Genomic DNA, 17,280 nt, shown 5'->3' with positions numbered 1-17,280 from the left:
TTGCTGACTTACAAAGGCTCTTATATCTGCCCAGTATGTAACACTCTGCAAATTTAACATGCTGTCACCAGACAAGAAACTGATGAAAAATTAAATATATCACCCAACCTGCTATGATGCTTAAACCTATTCTTTTCAAAAAAACAAACAAGAAAAAGTAAAGAGTAGGAACTAGTTTAACAATTCAAGCTATCCCTTCCCATTGAAAAGCCAAGTTAAATAATTGAAAAGTTGGCCATGATCCAACAGCTTCCATGGTTCTGAATTAAAAAAAAAAAAAAAGGTAAAACCCCCTAGATAACAAACATAGGGTACAATGCATATTGAAAATAAGATCACAGAATATTATTCAGACATAAAATCTCTTATTTCTAAAAGCTTTGAAAAGTATTTGAAATCTCTGCAGAAAACAGATGGTTTGTGGTAGCAGAATTAGAACAAGAGACCAGAAGGCATCACCAGCCTGACCCACAGTAAATTAGTGAGGGGACTACAATACCTTAAATGTGTGCAGCAGTGGAAGGTGGCAGGTGCTGCTTCTTGCCCTCCAGTTGATTTCTGGTCACAGCATTCACTGTTCTGCTGGTGAAAGGAGATGAAGAGATGGGAATAAGCCTTGTAAAAATGGCACAGGGAAGGGTCATCCCTTCCACTTACAGCAGTCTCTCCTTAAATTGTCATGTATGACTACAAGACTGCAAACACCTGCAAGAAGATGAAACAAGCAGTGGGAATCTGGTACAATTGTTGTCTTAAATAGCCTGAGGTGAGATGCAGTTTGCAGAAGCATTGCTGGGGAATATACTGAAATTGGTCTGCGTGCTATGAGATCTGATTAATACAAACATCTAAAATATTCATCCTTTACTTTGAGATCACTGTATGAATAAATTTTTTAGGTAATGAAATGTAATTTTTATATTGGTTAAGTAATAAAAGACTAGTTCAGTGATGGCCATTTGTAAAGCATGACAAAATAGGGTTTCACCTATGTAACAGTTCCTAATTGTGTGCAGTACAGAGTAGAACTTCTTACTGGCTTGCAGAATGGCATCTTAAGTCTTGTAGAAAAGATTCTCCATGACAGAAAATATTTTCCTGGAGGGTATAGACTGCATGTTGCTTTGTGGATTAGCTTTCAGTGAAGACTGTGCATTGTGTTATTTATTGCCATTACTCTCCTTTCCTTTAGTTATATAACCTGTTAAGAATGATAGATAGTTTTAAAAGATTATGCTCATCAAACCAGTATTAGTTGAGATGTGGTCCATGTGCCAGATGTACTTTAAAGTAAAATTCCTGCCTTCTACAGTGTGATTCTGTTGCCATTGCCTGTATGCATCTAAAAACTGTCTATCTAAGAACTAGCTATCTTTGTGTCTAGGAAGGGGTCACAGAGCCAAAATACTGTAGTGTCAATCAGAAGCTGCTCTCATTTCACAGAATTATAGAATTGCTATGGTTGGAAAAGACCTTCAAGGTCACCTAGTCCAACTGTAAATCTAACACTGTGAAGTCCACCACAAAACTATGTCCCTGAGTGTCACATCTGTGTCTTTTAAATACTTCTAGGGACAGTGATTCAACCTTTTCCCTGGCCAGCCTGTTCCTTTTGGGAAGGAATTTTCCCTAACAGTCAGTCTAAACCTCCCTTGGAGCAACTTGAGGCTGCTTGCTCTTCTGTCACTTTTTACCCGGCAGAAGAGACTGACTCCCACTTGGCTACAACCTCCTATCAAGCCCTTGCAGAGAGTGATAACTCCCCTGAGCCTCCTTTTCTCCAGGCTAAACACCCTCAGCTGCCTCAGCCACTCCTCACAGGAATTGTGCTCCAGAGCCTTCACCAGCTCCATTGCCCGTCTCTGGACCCGCTGCAGCCCCTCAATGTCTTTACTGCAGTGAGGCCCAGAACTGGACACGGGATTTGAGGTGCAGCATCACTAGTGCTGAGCACAGGGGACAATCACTGCCCTGGTCCTGCTGGCCACACTGTTGCTGACACAGGCCAGGGTGCCATTGGCCTTCTTGTCTTAGCTGGCCCATGCTGGCGCCTGCTTTGCCACTGTCAACCAGCAGCCCAAGGTCCTTTCTGCTGGCAGCTTTCCAGGTCTCTGCAGCAGTTTCCCCGCTGTGACCAATCACATACCTGCTGTGTGTAAAGCAATGCTTCTTTTTGAATTGTGCCAGATGTGCATCCTACAACATCCATGACCTGCAAGGATGAATAGAGGAGCTAGCTGTTCTGCCTGCTCCCCCACACCACAGTCCCATGACTGAGGCTGCCATACAGTAAGGATGTGACTGCACTTTGACTGGGTACTGGATGTGCAAATAATCGTGACAGAAGAGGGGGATGCAGCTTCCAGTGCAGCAGAAATAAATCTATGGCCACCCTCTGGCTGCAAGTGTAGGTGTCACTTCCCTCCTCTGCACATTTTTGATAAGTAGAAATAGAATTGCATACCACAAATTATCTTCAGCAAATCATGTCTCCTCAGTTATACCTTTCTGCAGTGATCTCTGCTGCTTAGAAAAGGAGAATAAATTAACAAGCATGAGTTTTTTTACCTCTGATTGCAGCCCTGGGCTATCTCCCTGTTATCAGAACTTCACAGGAAAACTGTTGGTTTTCACCCTTCTAAGGAAATCTTTTCCACTTAATCTCATGACTCTCCTTTGCCTCTTTTAATCTTGGCAGAAAGTCCTCCCCAACCTGAAGCTCAGCTAAACATGCTTGGAGATGACTGCAAGAATACTTCAGTGTTATTCTGCCAGTGTAAAAAAACAAGGAAAGACTTCTGTGGTAAGTCTGAATATTTGGCTTTTGAATAAAAAACTGGAACACAAAAAAGCTTCAAGAAAACAGGCCTGATGTCACTAGCTAAAATTTAAAGACAGTGTGATGTTAACTACATGATTTTGCTTAAAATCCCCAAAGGAATTCTCAGAGAGGGTGACCAGTGAAGTCAGAAGAGCCCATAAAAGCAGGTGGATGATAAAGGCTTTAATCCATGGTGAACTAGGTTTGTCTTTGTGAATTCCAAACAACAAAACTTTCTGATGGAAGAAAGAAAGAGGTAAAAAACAAAAACAAAAACAACAAAAAAGGCAAAAAAACAAAACAAAACAAAAACCCCAAACAAACAAAAAACCAAAAACATAAGACCCAAAACAAAACAACCCCCCCCCCCCCCAAAAAAAAAAAACCAAAAAAAAAAACCAGAGGAAAGCGGTAAAAGAGAAAAGGGGTCTTGAACCTGCCAGGAGAGGTCTGTGATGTGCTGAGGCACTTCCAGCTTGTCCAGTACACATATTCCCCAACCTTGACTACAAAATGAAAATGTTAGATCGCTCCACAAATGTAGCCATCTCTTTCCAGCTCAACTTACCATGCCACCTAACAAGCATACTATGACACTGATGACAAGAAGCCAGAATTTAATGTAGTTTTAGCTGCCCTGGACATTCACAGCACTTTCTGCTGTAGGCATGCAGGACACTGAGACTGCAGACTTTGCATTTTAATTCAGTCAATATCTGTGCAAGATACTGCTAATTGGTCCAGAATTTGGGAAGCCTTAAGCATATATAACAGGTTGGCTACTGAAAAGAATAGCAAAATATTTTTCTTTCTTTGTAAAATTACTTCCTAAAAGAATATAGGATGGTGCAGGAAATTAAAGGTCTTGAAGTCAATGCTCAGAGTCCTTTTAATATTGAAAATGACCAATGAAAATCAAGATTCTTAATCTGAATGCTTTGAAGAAGGCACATTTTCCTCTTTTACTGCATTTATCTGCTCAGGATATTATCCTTTGTGTGAAAAAAAATATATTAATGATCTGCTTTAATAGTTTTGTTGCTTAAAAATATATGTTTATGAGCAGATATGTAAAATATAATAGTAAAATATGCCTCCCAAGCAGCCCCAACACAGTGTCTCCATTGGTATGTCAGCAGCAAGACTCAGTCATATTCATTCCTATTTCACACATCCTTCAGAGGGCACCAGATCAGTAGGCCAGTTTAGATAACCTGTCCAACTAAGTGAATTTCCAACCCGTGGGATGGCAAAGAGATGCTTTAATGTGAAGATTTTCACTCTAAGAGCATGAGAAATGATGAAAGGGAGGGCCAGACAGGAAAAAGGGATATTAAGGAATGGTATGTGGTTTTGGGGACAGTATGTGAAGTGTGAGGAAAAGTTATTTGTGATTAAAGATGCATTCTGTGAATGGAAAAAGTATTATTTGAATAGACAAAGTGGCTAAACAGGAACTTAAAAATTTGGTCCAGACAATAAAAGAGTCACATTGAATGCAAAGAAGGAGGATGCAGTAGTTTTGAGACACTCCTGAAGGACTCATCTTTGCTAGAGAAAAGTTATTTTTAATACACATTCAGATTTTCATGTAATATAAGTTGCATCTTCTAAACATGCAAACTAGACAAATTGTGTAGAGGGCTGTACCAAAGTTTCACCCCTTGCGAGTTAAAACTTGTGGTTTAATTTGGTGCAAACGGTACCCTGAACTTTGACCATTGCTTTCTCTCATTGCTATTCGCTGAATAGCACACCAGTAAAGATCCACGTAAGCTCGAGTGTAAACTGCATTTCAGTTCCTGCTATTGACCTGTTGTAAACGTACTGCAAGCATGTCGGGGCGTTTTACTGAAGTCATCTCCATTCCTTTCTGTCCCGAGTGGGCAGGAGGCGCTCCCTGAGGAGGCTGCGCCCGGGCTGCGAGGTCCGCCGGGAAGCTCGCTCCGTGCTCCCGCCGGAGCATCCTCCGGGCGCGGCGCCGGGCACAGCAGGAGCTGCTTGCTGCCATCTATTGATAGCAGGGCGGAAGGGCCGGAGCTTACAGAGCTAACGAGGGGGCCATTCCCAGCCATTGAACAAGCAGAAAATGCTTTCAGTTTGACGCAGGGCGAGTGAGAATTCTGCATAACACAATCTCAGCTCCGGGTCACGGCGTATGAGGGTTCAGAGCCCCACAGAGAAGGGAGAAGGGCCTCTGGGGCTTTGCCAGAATGAATTTCACAATGAATGACAGTAAGAGTTAAAAGAACTGACACAGAGATCATAATAATTGTTGGACAGTTTGGAAGCATGACAATCCCTTTCCGGGGCTGTGCAAAAGGCAGAGGACCACGAAGGCTCAATCAAGGAGAGCCAAGAGGAAAGCAGGACCCTGGGTCAGGAAGGAGAATCCTCCTGACGGCACGTGGGGGCTGAACGGGGGTTGTGTAAGGATGTGTAAGGATGTGTTAGGATGTGTAAGGATGTGTTAGGATGTGTTAGGATGTCTAAGGATGTGCAAGGATGTGTAAGGATGTGACGGGCTCTGTAGCTTCACTGACCATGGGCAGCGTGCAGGGTGCCTCTGACAACTGCGAGGGAAACATGGGACCAGAGGTCTTCAGTATGGGATATTCCTATCAGTGGGTGGGGAAACTGAGTCAAAAGATTCAGAGTGCCTGAGCTGTGGAAGTGTGTGTTTTGCTTTTTGTGCAAACACCTTTGTGGTTGTTGGTGTTTAATTCCCTGAACTGATCTCAACTTTATTTCCATATGGCTTTTTTTTTTTTTCAAACACTGACTTTCATACAGAGGAATATTCTGCCTGCAGGAGGTTTCTGTCAGTTTCCCATACATTTCAGGGACTGGCTATGAACTGTTTCTCCGGTGAGTAGAGTAGAAGGAATCAAAAGATACTTATCTTTACTGTCTTTGCTTATTAGCACCCACTAAAAGTAAAGCACCACCAAACTAAATTCAAAGATCTTATACACACATTATATGTGACCAGCTTGCCATTAACTTAATATTAATATGAAAATTCTAAAATTAGAAAATAATAAGGAAGATATGAAAGGAAAAACTCTACCTTAAAAAATTAACCTAGAACCAACACACTGAGGTGTACTAGAGCCAAGTATGGTTTCTGTCTTAAAGAGGTTTTTAATATATTTTTTCTATTGTTAGTGTAATTAAACATAATTAAAAGATCCTCAGCAACTGCAGTCTACATCTGAAAAGGTAGCATATTAATGCCATTTTCATTTTTCTCACAGGTCATAGCAGGAAAAGCAACACTGGATATTGCACAGATTATCTTTGTGTTGCGTTTACTATCAAAATAGAATGCATGTAGGAAAAAATGTCTCTCTCAGAAATAACTCATACTTTATTTCTAGTAAAATGCAATTAATAGATAAGAGTATTTTTGTCTGCTTCTTAGGATCATACAGCCTCAAAGGCTGCGATTTTCTCCTCAGGACACTCATAACTGCTCCACTGAACCAAGCCCGCTGCTGAAGCCAGCACTTGGCCTAGACAGAGCTGCTGATACTCACGGTGTGCAGCCTGGTCTGTGTGTCAGCAGAACAAGCACAACCTCAGCCACTGTTGCTGCTCTCACACAAATGTGTGAGTGCTCCTTGGTGAAGGTGGGAGGGTGCAGTTTGCATCCCCCCAGAGATGGCCAGGCTCTGTGGCCACTTAGCCAAATGCTTCAGATCCTTCTTTGCTGGCTGTCCTTGCACTTGCATACTCCCCATGCCAGCTCGTCCTGGGGAGCCTGGCCCACTCTCCTGTTCCAAACATGCTGTGTAGGCATGATATGTCCTCTTTACTGGGAAACACCTAGGCTGCCTCTGCTCGGGTGAAATGAGCAAGGTTCTGCTATCTCCTTTCTTGCTGGCATTCCAAGCCTAGCAGGAATAAGTTACTCTTCATGATCTGCCTCTCACTGCCCATTCACAGTGTCACCTTTACCATCTGCCTCCCCAGTTTCATATCTCCTTGTTCAGGTGAGTCAACCCACAAAACATTTCACTTGGTCCATTTGATTCAAATCAGGGAGAGCAAGCATCTACTATACAGTAATTAAGAGAAATCAAAATTTTAAGACGGCTTTTTCATCAGTCTTTTCACTTAAACTCTGCTAAGCTAATTCCCAAAAGTGAACTTTTTCTGTAAAGCACAGAGAAAGAAATAAAAAAAAGCACGTATTTTTGAGAAAATGTGCTTTAGGGTATGCCAGTGACAACAACACACAAGGGTATGGAGAACAACAGAATGGGAAGGACTGAGACCTATGCAGAGGCTTTGCAAAATATATCTCATAGGGAGAATGTTTAATTGTTTTTTTCATGATGCATTTTTCCATTGAGAATCTATTTATGATCTTAAGGAACAATGCCAAGAAAATAATGTTTAATGCTGGAATTATATGTTCTTGCTAACATCTGTATCCCCTTTAAGGTTGATGAGGCTAGTGAAAAAATGCTACGTTCAGTTCTGAAGTCTATAATTTACAAACAAAAAAAGTATTGAAGAAGATTCAGAAAAGAAAAAGAATGGGGGAGCAAGTAGAAAATAGACCTTTAAATATTTCCTAAAGACTTTCAGTCAGTTTAACTTATCAAGGAGAAATTTAAGTAATGAAAAATCTATTTATAACAGAGAGAACAAACTTTGTTAAAAGATGTTCAGTATCTGAACAATCTGATGTTCAGTATCTGATTTGTGAGAAAAAGAAATATTTAAACTTGAAATAAATGAAGATTCTTATAATAAATAACCATCCATTGCAATGGCTTGTCAGAATACAAGTTCCTCAGATCTAGAAAGTTTCTTAATTATTGTGCTTGTTTTGTTTGGCTTTTATTTTTGTTTTTGTTGTTAACATTACCTATCAGCACTTTACTGACAGTCTTAAATGTTGAGCATATCTTCTCAAAATACAGTATTACTTCAAGATATCAGAAGGTCATTCTGCCCTACTGCTATATGTTCTCTGCAGAGTTTTCAGAAACACATGATTGCTTTTGGCACCCTCCTGTTAATTTTTATTAGACAAGGCAACATACTGCCTGACTATACAAGCATCACAGATCCTCAAAACTGGAATCTCTGAGAGCTACAGGACTAGAAATTTTATCTATGAACTAATTGGAAGTGCCTTAGATGTGAGAAGTAGTATTTGACATTCTGTGTGTTTGTGTGTGTTCAGGTTTTTCATTTGATCCTCATTAATCATTACAGTTTCCATGTAGCTCCCACTCATACACTGGTTATTTCATCTTCCATAAATCCCTGAGATATGAAGGGGGTGGTCAGTGCTGTGTAACAGGCTATTCCAGATAAGAACTACTTTGTACAAGGTGAATTTTATCTGAAGTCAGTGCAGAGAGCAAGCAGAGGACAAGTCATAAAAGTGTATATTCAATGTTGCTAATGCAGTGGAGGTGTAACTGCTTTCACCTCAGGAGTAGGAAAGCTCTTGGGACATCTTTTGAATGTTAATTCTTATGCCATCTTTCTTAGGGATCCATTTTACCTATTTATCAGAATGAAGAGGTAGCCTAATTTTCCTCTCTGCAGTTGCCACAACATGGAGCAGGAGCAGGCAGATAAAATTCAATTTTTTTTTTTAATGGAATTTTGCAAAAATGAGAGGATAAAATATTTCCTGTATGACAAATTCTTGAAATCTAACCAGAAATACTCAATTTAAATTATTTAGAATTTTTAATTATTCTTTGACTTTTTCAATTACATGATCTTAAAAAACAATATTTCCAAGTGTGAATTTATCCTGAATGTACAAATGGCCTTCACTCACTGTACATAATTCCAGTTTTACTTCTGATGTATTTTTAAAAAAATATTCATTTGTTAGATTATCTACTTTTCAAAACATAGATGATTCTTAAGCAGTCTTTAACTCAAATTAAGAACAACCTTTCAATAAGTTATGGCTTATTACATCATTATATACAGCATTTTGCCAGTATATAGCCCAAGTTTTGTGCAATTTTATGAAAGCTTGAAGGCTTGCTTTTTAGAGTTAATATATCTGCAGATAAAGTTGGAAAATAAGTGAGGACATTTGATGTTATAGCAACAAAAAAAAATTGCTATTTCAGTAACGCAGAAGTTACACTGTTTTTATCTGTATAGCAAGTATATTTCTATGTTTAAGACTTGAAATTGTTTCTCTCCTTTTCAGACAAAAGGATGGATATGATAGACCTCTATGAGCTTTCAGCTTATAAGATATACCACTGGTGTCACTTCTGTTTTTGTGGTTGCTGTCTGCTCACTATACTTATTTTATACAGTATACTTCTTTTATATAGTATACTTCCTTTATACATGCAGATCTCCTTCTAAAACATAAGCACAACTCAATTTTTTGGTGTTATCTCTGTAAGTTGCTGCTACCCCTACAGGAGTGATGTGTCCTGTATAGCAAGAAGACATTCTTGTTGTATTGTTTGTGTTTCGACCATAGAGTTTTTACATTTATAGCCATCAAACTTCTACCCAATGTTCTATACTTGATATGATTCATAGTGCCACATTGTATACACTCTTGTGTTTATTTAAAAACATTGTTTAAAGAAGCACAGGATATGAAACAATACAAAATTTACAACCCCCCCTTCTAGAATCACTTGCGTTCCTTTAGGTTGAGTACACTTGGGTTCAGAGCTAAGAGGGTGGTTTCCCTTTGGCAACAACAGATTGCATATGGATTTCCTTAACTCGTTTAAGTATTTTGTGTCACCAAGAAATCTATCAAAATATAAACACTTGAGAAATTGCACTTTGAGTGTTAAGGGCATGAAATTCACTGGGAAGTTTCTCCCAACAGAATGTTAGGGCAGAATCAGGATCAAAATAATGGGAATTATATGAAGAAAATAATCAGTTTTGGTATCAGTATTAAAGGCTGTTGATTGATACTTCCAGAAAATAAACAGTTTTTGTTTACGACTGACTCCTTGATTGCTATTTGTCACCTATACAGAATTTGAAAAATGGGATAAATACTATCACCTATAAAGAATTAAAGGCAAAAATTTACCTCAGGGAAATACAATGTCCTTTTTGAAGCAGGAAAGTCTGATCTATGTATCTTTTTCCTTATAGTTTTTTTTATTCTGTGTGTGTGCATGACTCCTGCAGCAAATCAAAAAGAATAAGATTAAGAGGGTGGTATTTCTCAGAGAGGCTATCTGAATTATTTTTGGATTATTATTCATCTGTTCAAAGTCCGCAGACAACACAGAAGCTATTCATGAGCAGATTGTAAAATTATGTTTATCATCATAAAAACAAATGTACTTTTGATTTCTAGTTTCATTGCTTGCAAATATCTTAAAATTGATGGAAATATTTCCTGAATTATTATTATGTCACTTTAATATAATTTAACAGAATTATTAAATATGACTTATGAATCAAGTGCTTGTCCACTGGATTTTGTTGTTCATAAAATGCACAATTTTTTACAGTGTTCCCAAAGTTGCTTTCTACTCAGCTTAGAGTTTAGATATTTTTTGCCTTCTCCAAACACCAATGCTTAGTGTTAAGACCAATAGCTTTACATGCCAGGTAAGCATCTCTCCAAAACCAGATACCTGCCATGGAAAGGCAGTGCCAGGAAGATGTGGAGGTGCTGGGGCTCTGTGGGAGCTATAACCATTACCTGCAGGCACATGTGATACCTGCACTCAGTTACCTGATGAGATGTTAGCAGGCAACAGCACCAAAAAACTTTCAGATGTACTCCTTTGCAGCACACATGCCACAAAATGAAGTACTTTGTCACCTGCTTTAAACTGAGATGTTTCTCTACATGGTAATACTGTTTACTGCATCTGGTGGGCTAATAAAATGCTCATTCCTCAAAAACACTGGCCTATGGAACTACAAAATGTTTATTCTGTAGGAAGAACTGGAAAGAAGCCAGCCCAGTTGTGCCAAATTTACCAATTCACCAGTCAGTCAGGGATGACTTTGGGGTCATTGACTACCAGGGACCACCAAAGGGTCACCCAGGACAGAAGACTGGATGTGTAAAGGGGAGAGAAAATAGGTTAATGATTTTGGGGAAATAATTGTCATCTCTATGTTAATTCTGGGAGAATCAATGAACATATATGTAACGTGTGGTACACGAACAGGAGCTTTTTCTCTACTAAGCATGCATGATTTTTGGAGGAGATATCCCCTTGTGCATCTGGCTGAATAAAGAATACCTGCTTCTTCATGCTGCACTGGTGTTAAGGAGTCTTTATTTTTGTTGATTTTTGATAACACTTGTTTTCATTGCTGCAGTTAGAAAACCTAAGTAACAGAAGAAATTGAATACAACAATTTTAAATGACCAAATAATCCACTGCTGAAATTAATTTGAAGGTTTTTCTTCCATTGAAGCTATTTATGCTAACAGAGTTGCTTTGGTAGAGTATTATCCCTTTATACACAAGAGTGAGATTTGTCCCAGTGGTTTCAAAGCAAGTGTGTCTGCCAGACATACTTGGAGCTGTTAAGTGTGCCAGAAGTCTGAAAGCAAATTAAGACAAATGTTCTTTATATCCTCTCTGATTACAAGGATTAATTGTATGTATCCTTTCCTTTATCTCCTTCCTTGATAAGTGTTATATGGATTGGCAAAACAGCAGAGTGTCAGAGGAACTGTGCTTTGTTGGTAAGTTTGAAATGAAACAGGTACTGTGGCTGTTGCTGTTCATATCCTGCCTCTTGTTTGTCTTGAGGTGAAATTAAGTACCCAAGAGGGCTTAGAATTCTCTGACTGCCTGGTGCTGGAAGAGGCCACTTCTCCTTCATGCTGGGTGACACCAACACTTTTGGGTGGTGTGTGTGTGGATTTTTTGGTCTGTCTCTGAGAAAAATGGGGAAAACCCAACTTATAATACTGCATGAAGCTTCCTTATAGAGACTAATCTAAAGCAGTCTAAGAAAAACACAACTCTGAGGCACTTTTAAACTCTTGGAAAGAGCTGCAGAATGGGACATTACACTAAGTAACAGTCCATTCTACTTAAACGAGAGATAAATATTTATATTGCATAAATGCAAACAAATATATTGTAAATGTTAATCATAGACATGACTGATGAAATTGTGTAAAGAAATAATCCAATATCTATGACTACTTTGATTAAAAATCATGTAAACATTTTTTGATGTATCTGAGGAATAAAAGGTCTTCATTTAGAGACATAGCTATTATTAAATGTTGATTATAAATAATAATAGAGATGCAAGTGGTTCAAGAGTTAGCCCTGTTCTGAAGCAGAGTAATAGCTCCATCATATGTGGTAGAAAGGTTGCCAAATGTAACAAAGGGAATTGTGAGATATTTATCTATGAAAATTAAACATCTCAAATCTACACGTTTTGACAGCAAATACTTGGACCTTTAAAGGCACTCAAAGTGTATTTTTACTCCAAATTAAGTTTCTTCACCCACGAACTCATGAGGATGTTGAAACAATACAGCTGGGTAATATTAAAAAACAAAAACAAAACCAAAATCCACCAAACAAAAACCCATCTCCCTCCCAAACACAGCATTCAATAATACCTGTGACCTGGCCAAGAAAAAGCATACAATGGCTGTAAATATTGTACCAGTCTTCACCAGTGAGACACCAAACCAGAAAGCATTTCCTGGTCCACTTCTATCTGCATCAAAACTCAGGAGATGTTAGCTGAAGTTAGAAACCTCCAGTTTCAAAGCAGCAGACACCTTTATATGAGGATAGTTCAGTATTTCGTAAGAGAGGCACTGGATACTGCATCAATTTCTGATACCTTAGAATGGAGGCAAAATATTTCCTACAATGGTTTTATATATATATATTTTATATATTTCCTACAATTTTTTTAATATTTTATACAAAAATGTATATTTTACTTCAGATGATTTTAACATTTGCTGCCACATAAAAGAGAGCTGGACATGAGCTGGCAATTGCACACTTGCAGCCTAGAAAATAAACCATCACCTGGGCTGCATCAAAAGCAGCATGGTGAGCAGGTTAAGAAAAGTGATTCTGCCCCTTTGCTGTGCTGTAATGAGACCTCACCTGCAGTGCTGCATCCAGCTCTGGGGTCCCCAGCACCACAAGGACACAGACTGGCTGGAACAAGCCCAGAGGAGGCCACCAAGATAGTGAGAGGGATAGAACACCTCTCCTGTGAGGAAATGTTGAGAGAATTGGGATTGCTCAGGCTGGAGAAGGGAAGGCTTTGGAGCTACCTAATTGTAGCCTTCAAGCACCTGAAAGGAGCCTGCAGGAAAGATGGAGGGGGATATTTAAAAGGGCATGTAGTGACAGGACAAGAGGGAATAACTTTAAACCAAAACAGAGTATATTTAGATTAGATATTATAAAAAATACATTACCCAGGGAGTAGCAAGGCACTCAAACAGGTTTCCCAGAGCAATTGTGGGTACTCCATGCCTGGAAATGTCCAAGCATCTGGGATGCTACCTTCCCTAGGTTTGGCTGGCAGGGGCTTTCTCTTGAAACTGAAGGTAGTGGTGGGGCTTCTGTAAATTATCTTGGATGTTTCATTATTTTCTTTTCTTTGACATTGTTCATTTGTTTGTTGTCTGTAAAAAAATCAGTTTATTTACTCATCTAAGAAGTGTAAAACTTCAGTATAAATCAACTGATGGGGCTCTGTCTAGGTGTGTCTGCAGGAAATTACAATGATCCATGACAGTGGTTACCCAAGTTTTAAACCCTCATACATCATTGTGAAGCATTAGATTTACTTGTATCCTACATGCAAGTCATAAAGAAATGAAGAATGTGTGCATTTAGTTGTTTAGTAAGCTGTAGATCATCAGTGATAGCAAGGCCAGACAGATGAATGTAGGTAAGGTAGTGCCTTTCTCTTTGTTTAAGCTCTGTCAACATGGCATGAAATTGGAGCTTTATTTCTGTCTTTTGTTTAGTCACTTAAATTTTTATGAGCTGGCTGCTTTCTACCCCCATTTCATTCTTCTTTATTACCCTCCTCAGCATTGTGAGAGATTGCTTCATAGATAACCAGACCAAAATTGCACTTGGTAAGAAAGGACATTCTTTCAAATACTCTTGCTATTATTTTTAGAGAGCAAAGAAAAGTGCCTTCTGTAAAAAAATTTCTTTCCTTTTTAGATTTTGTATAAAAAAACAGTATTGAGTCATCTTTAATCCTAAGGGCTTAGTCCTTAACTTAGCTGTAGTGTGTCTGAGGGAATACATTTGGAAATATTTATTGCGTGAGAGACAAAAAAAAATAGGAAAAGTGGTATCTAGTCAAGAGTAGAAAACATGGCTTGGTTTTTCTTTTCCTCAATCTAGTATGAAATAAGAGCAACCAGACAGTCTTATTGTTAGTCTTTGGACAAACTGCTTCTGAGTTACAGTATTCTAGGTAGTTCTGTAAAAATCACTATGGCCTGAAAAATGTGTGGAAACACTCCGTGAGTGTCTGTGCATCTCATTTGACACAGACTAGAAAGTTATCCCAGAATGACTTCCCAATAATTACTGCTATTGTTCCAGTTAAGAAAGGTGCATACAAAAAACGGGCTTGTCGTTAAAACTAAATATTGTCCATTCTTATAATTTTCAATACTCAATTAAGTATGTTGAATTTAAGATTTTTTTTTTCTGTTAAAGGTGGTATTTAACATATTAAATTAACATATTAAATTACACAACTGATCTTTGGGTGGTGTGATTAAGTGTTTTGTAAAAATAAGTCCACCAATTGTATATAAGCTTCTTTACCTTTCGTACCTGTTCAGATATATTTTAATTTAGGTACAGCTAAAGTTAAAAGCTTGAAGTTATAAACTTCAATTTATTGATGTTTGTATTTATATTCCTGGATCACTGATCAGGAGCAATTAATTACTAAACCCAAAAGTGCTGCCTAATTTGAGTCTGAAAATCTAAAACATGTTGTGACAGTGAGTTCTACCCTCTGCTGTGCCTCAATGTGTCTCTGGAACTGTCAGGTGTACAGACACTGCAAGGGGCTGGAGACCCTTCAAAAAGGTGTATCCTTAAATAGGAAACAATGAAAGAAAATTTTCAGTCATTTTGGAAGAAACCTAAGGAAGGAGGGAAGCTAGGGCATTTTTGGGTGCTCCTAGACAGGTGGAGCCCATTCTGAAAAGAGAAAGTTTTCACGAGGAGACCTCATGTTAGGAAAAATGATTACTCCTGTGAAACTCTGCTGCACTTTGGGGAAAATTGGAGCTTTGCTTTACTGAGTTCAGAAGTATGCCTGGTTCTTTCACCAGCACACTTAATTTTAAATAAAGTATCTATTATAAATGTTTATTCAATCTTTCTCCTTTTTAAACACCAAAAAGGAATTCCAGAGAAAAAAAAATCTAAACTAACATCAGGAGTCTGATTAAACTGGGAAGATGCAGAGGTAGGACCAAACAATTCTTATTTCTGTGCTGAGTTATTTTACACTGTTTAGTTTGCAAGGTTCCTTCCCTGATATATTGTAACAGCTGCCAAAGCACAACTTTAATGAGGTAAGGACTGGTTTAGCCTGGACTGTAAATGGTTCCTATGTTATGCTCCCCTGCATTAGCTGTATTCTTGAGACACATCCTTTCATGTAAAAGAGTTGTAGAGAGTAGAATGAGAAAGCACAGACTATAAAATGAACACGCTAACAGGAGCTTAAATTTTAACCTCTGCTGTTGTGCTGGTATTATGGTTGATGGAAAGTGCCATGGAGCATGCTCGCTGCAGAATTACTTTTTGACTAGATAGGACTTTTGTTTGAAAATAGATGCTTTCCCCAGGAGGAGAGACTGAACTACAAAGGACAGCTAAAGAATGAAGCACACAAATTTTCCTGGAAATGTTACAGCAGTGTTTCCAAACTTTGACCAAAATATTTAGATTATTATATTCTCTCCATCCTTGTGTAAAATCCAACATTTTGGTTGTGGCTAGAGGTGCAAGATTTACTGGAAAACTTAAGAATGAAATATAAGAATGCATATATATAATCAGAAATTAGGTAGCAATGAATTGAGTCAGAGGGACTGCTGTGCACAAATTTTTCTGCTGCATACATTGCTCAGAGAGGGAGTTGGAAGGCAGATCAGATTTGGCAGTGAAAGGTTGGAAATGCTCTAAGTGATGAAACTCTAAGTGATGAGGATAAATGAGTATTGTATCAGTTGTTGTTGTATCAGTACTGACTAATTAAATGGTTTCACACTATGAAATTTCCTTCTGCAGAAGCTTGCTTCAGTACAAATGTATAGAGAAGTCATCTAAACCTTTCCAGATATCTCAGGGCTTGTTCATCTTGTTAGATGAGCAAGAAAATGTAGGACTTCCCTGAAGGTGAATGGGCTCTAACCCAGTAAATTATCTTGGATCCAAAAGCCATTTTAATATTGATTTTGGGCTATGCTTAAACTCATAGTCTTTTTGCCTTATCTGATTTTCCACCAGAGATTTTTCTGGGGATTTTTTTTTTAACTGTTCTTGAAGTCATCCTTGTTCATTGTGCATTCCTTTGTAGGAAAGGCAGCAAAAATTTATGTGTGTCTTTACAAATAGCAGGAATTTGTCCCTTGCGAAGAACTATAGTAATTAAAGATACCAAAACTAGAAGCTGAAATTATGCTAAATGCTACTCAGGAATCATGGAATGGCACTGTTGATGCTATAAAGATAAGTGAAATTGGCTATTTTCTGTAGTAGCCCTTTTTGCAATTTAAACTTAATAGGCAATATTTAATCATAACTAAATATAAGAAAAAATCAATAATCAGGTGATTATCAGGTGATGTTTGTCCATTTTTTACAACTTTAAACTGACAAGTCATAGACTAGAGTGTCCTTCTAGTTGACAGTAAGTGGTATTTATGTTCCTCTGAGAGGAGATTAATCTAGATGATTTCCTAGAGTCTCTTTTAGTTCTTCATGTTCACAGTTCCTAGATGCTGACAGCAAGGGAACATTCAATCAGTTCAACATGAAGCTAAGTAAAAAACACTTATGATTTTTTTGAGATGCATAATTAAACTCTATCGTATATTGCCCCAAGATATCATTGCAGACAGATGGCAAACAGGAACTGAAAAAGTCTTAAAATTTTATATATCTCTTCACAGTATTTACAGTTGCACTAGAAGTGGGAATTATAGAAGGGATATAAACATTCATACTTCTGCTGTCTGTCAGATGGGAAGATAAAATTGGTTAGTGTCAAATTTTCTTATTTTAGAAAACCATATATTATTGTATATGAGACAAATGGTCAAGGTCTCTGTGCTAAATTCTGTGCTCTTTAATTGAATAATGGCTTTTTCCTGGCAAAAGCCTATGGAATTCAGCTCAGTGATGTCTTTACTATGTGAATTATTTTTCATGCAGTGCTATGCGCTGCTAATTGGGAGGCATTAATAA

General features: G+C 38.2%; 1 long non-coding RNA gene across 4 annotated transcripts in view; it reads right to left on the bottom strand.

The window, feature by feature from the left end:
• LOC110484987 (uncharacterized) overlaps positions 1–17,280 on the bottom strand; it is an 83,711-nt gene that overhangs the window by 26,644 nt on the left and 39,787 nt on the right. For all 4 annotated transcript variants that reach the window (XR_014955090.1, XR_014955092.1, XR_014955091.1 and 1 more), the window contains exon 4: positions 500–582. This is a non-coding gene — a long non-coding RNA (uncharacterized LOC110484987). The remainder of the gene's footprint in view (positions 1–499; positions 583–17,280) is intronic.

This window comes from Lonchura striata, chromosome 4 (assembly GCF_050655825.1).
Source record: "Lonchura striata isolate lonStrDom1 chromosome 4, ASM5065582v1, whole genome shotgun sequence".
In the NCBI taxonomy this organism is placed as follows: Eukaryota; Metazoa; Chordata; class Aves; order Passeriformes; family Estrildidae; genus Lonchura; species Lonchura striata.
Note: the sequence above shows the minus strand (reverse complement) of the source record. Positions and strands in the feature narration are given on the sequence as shown.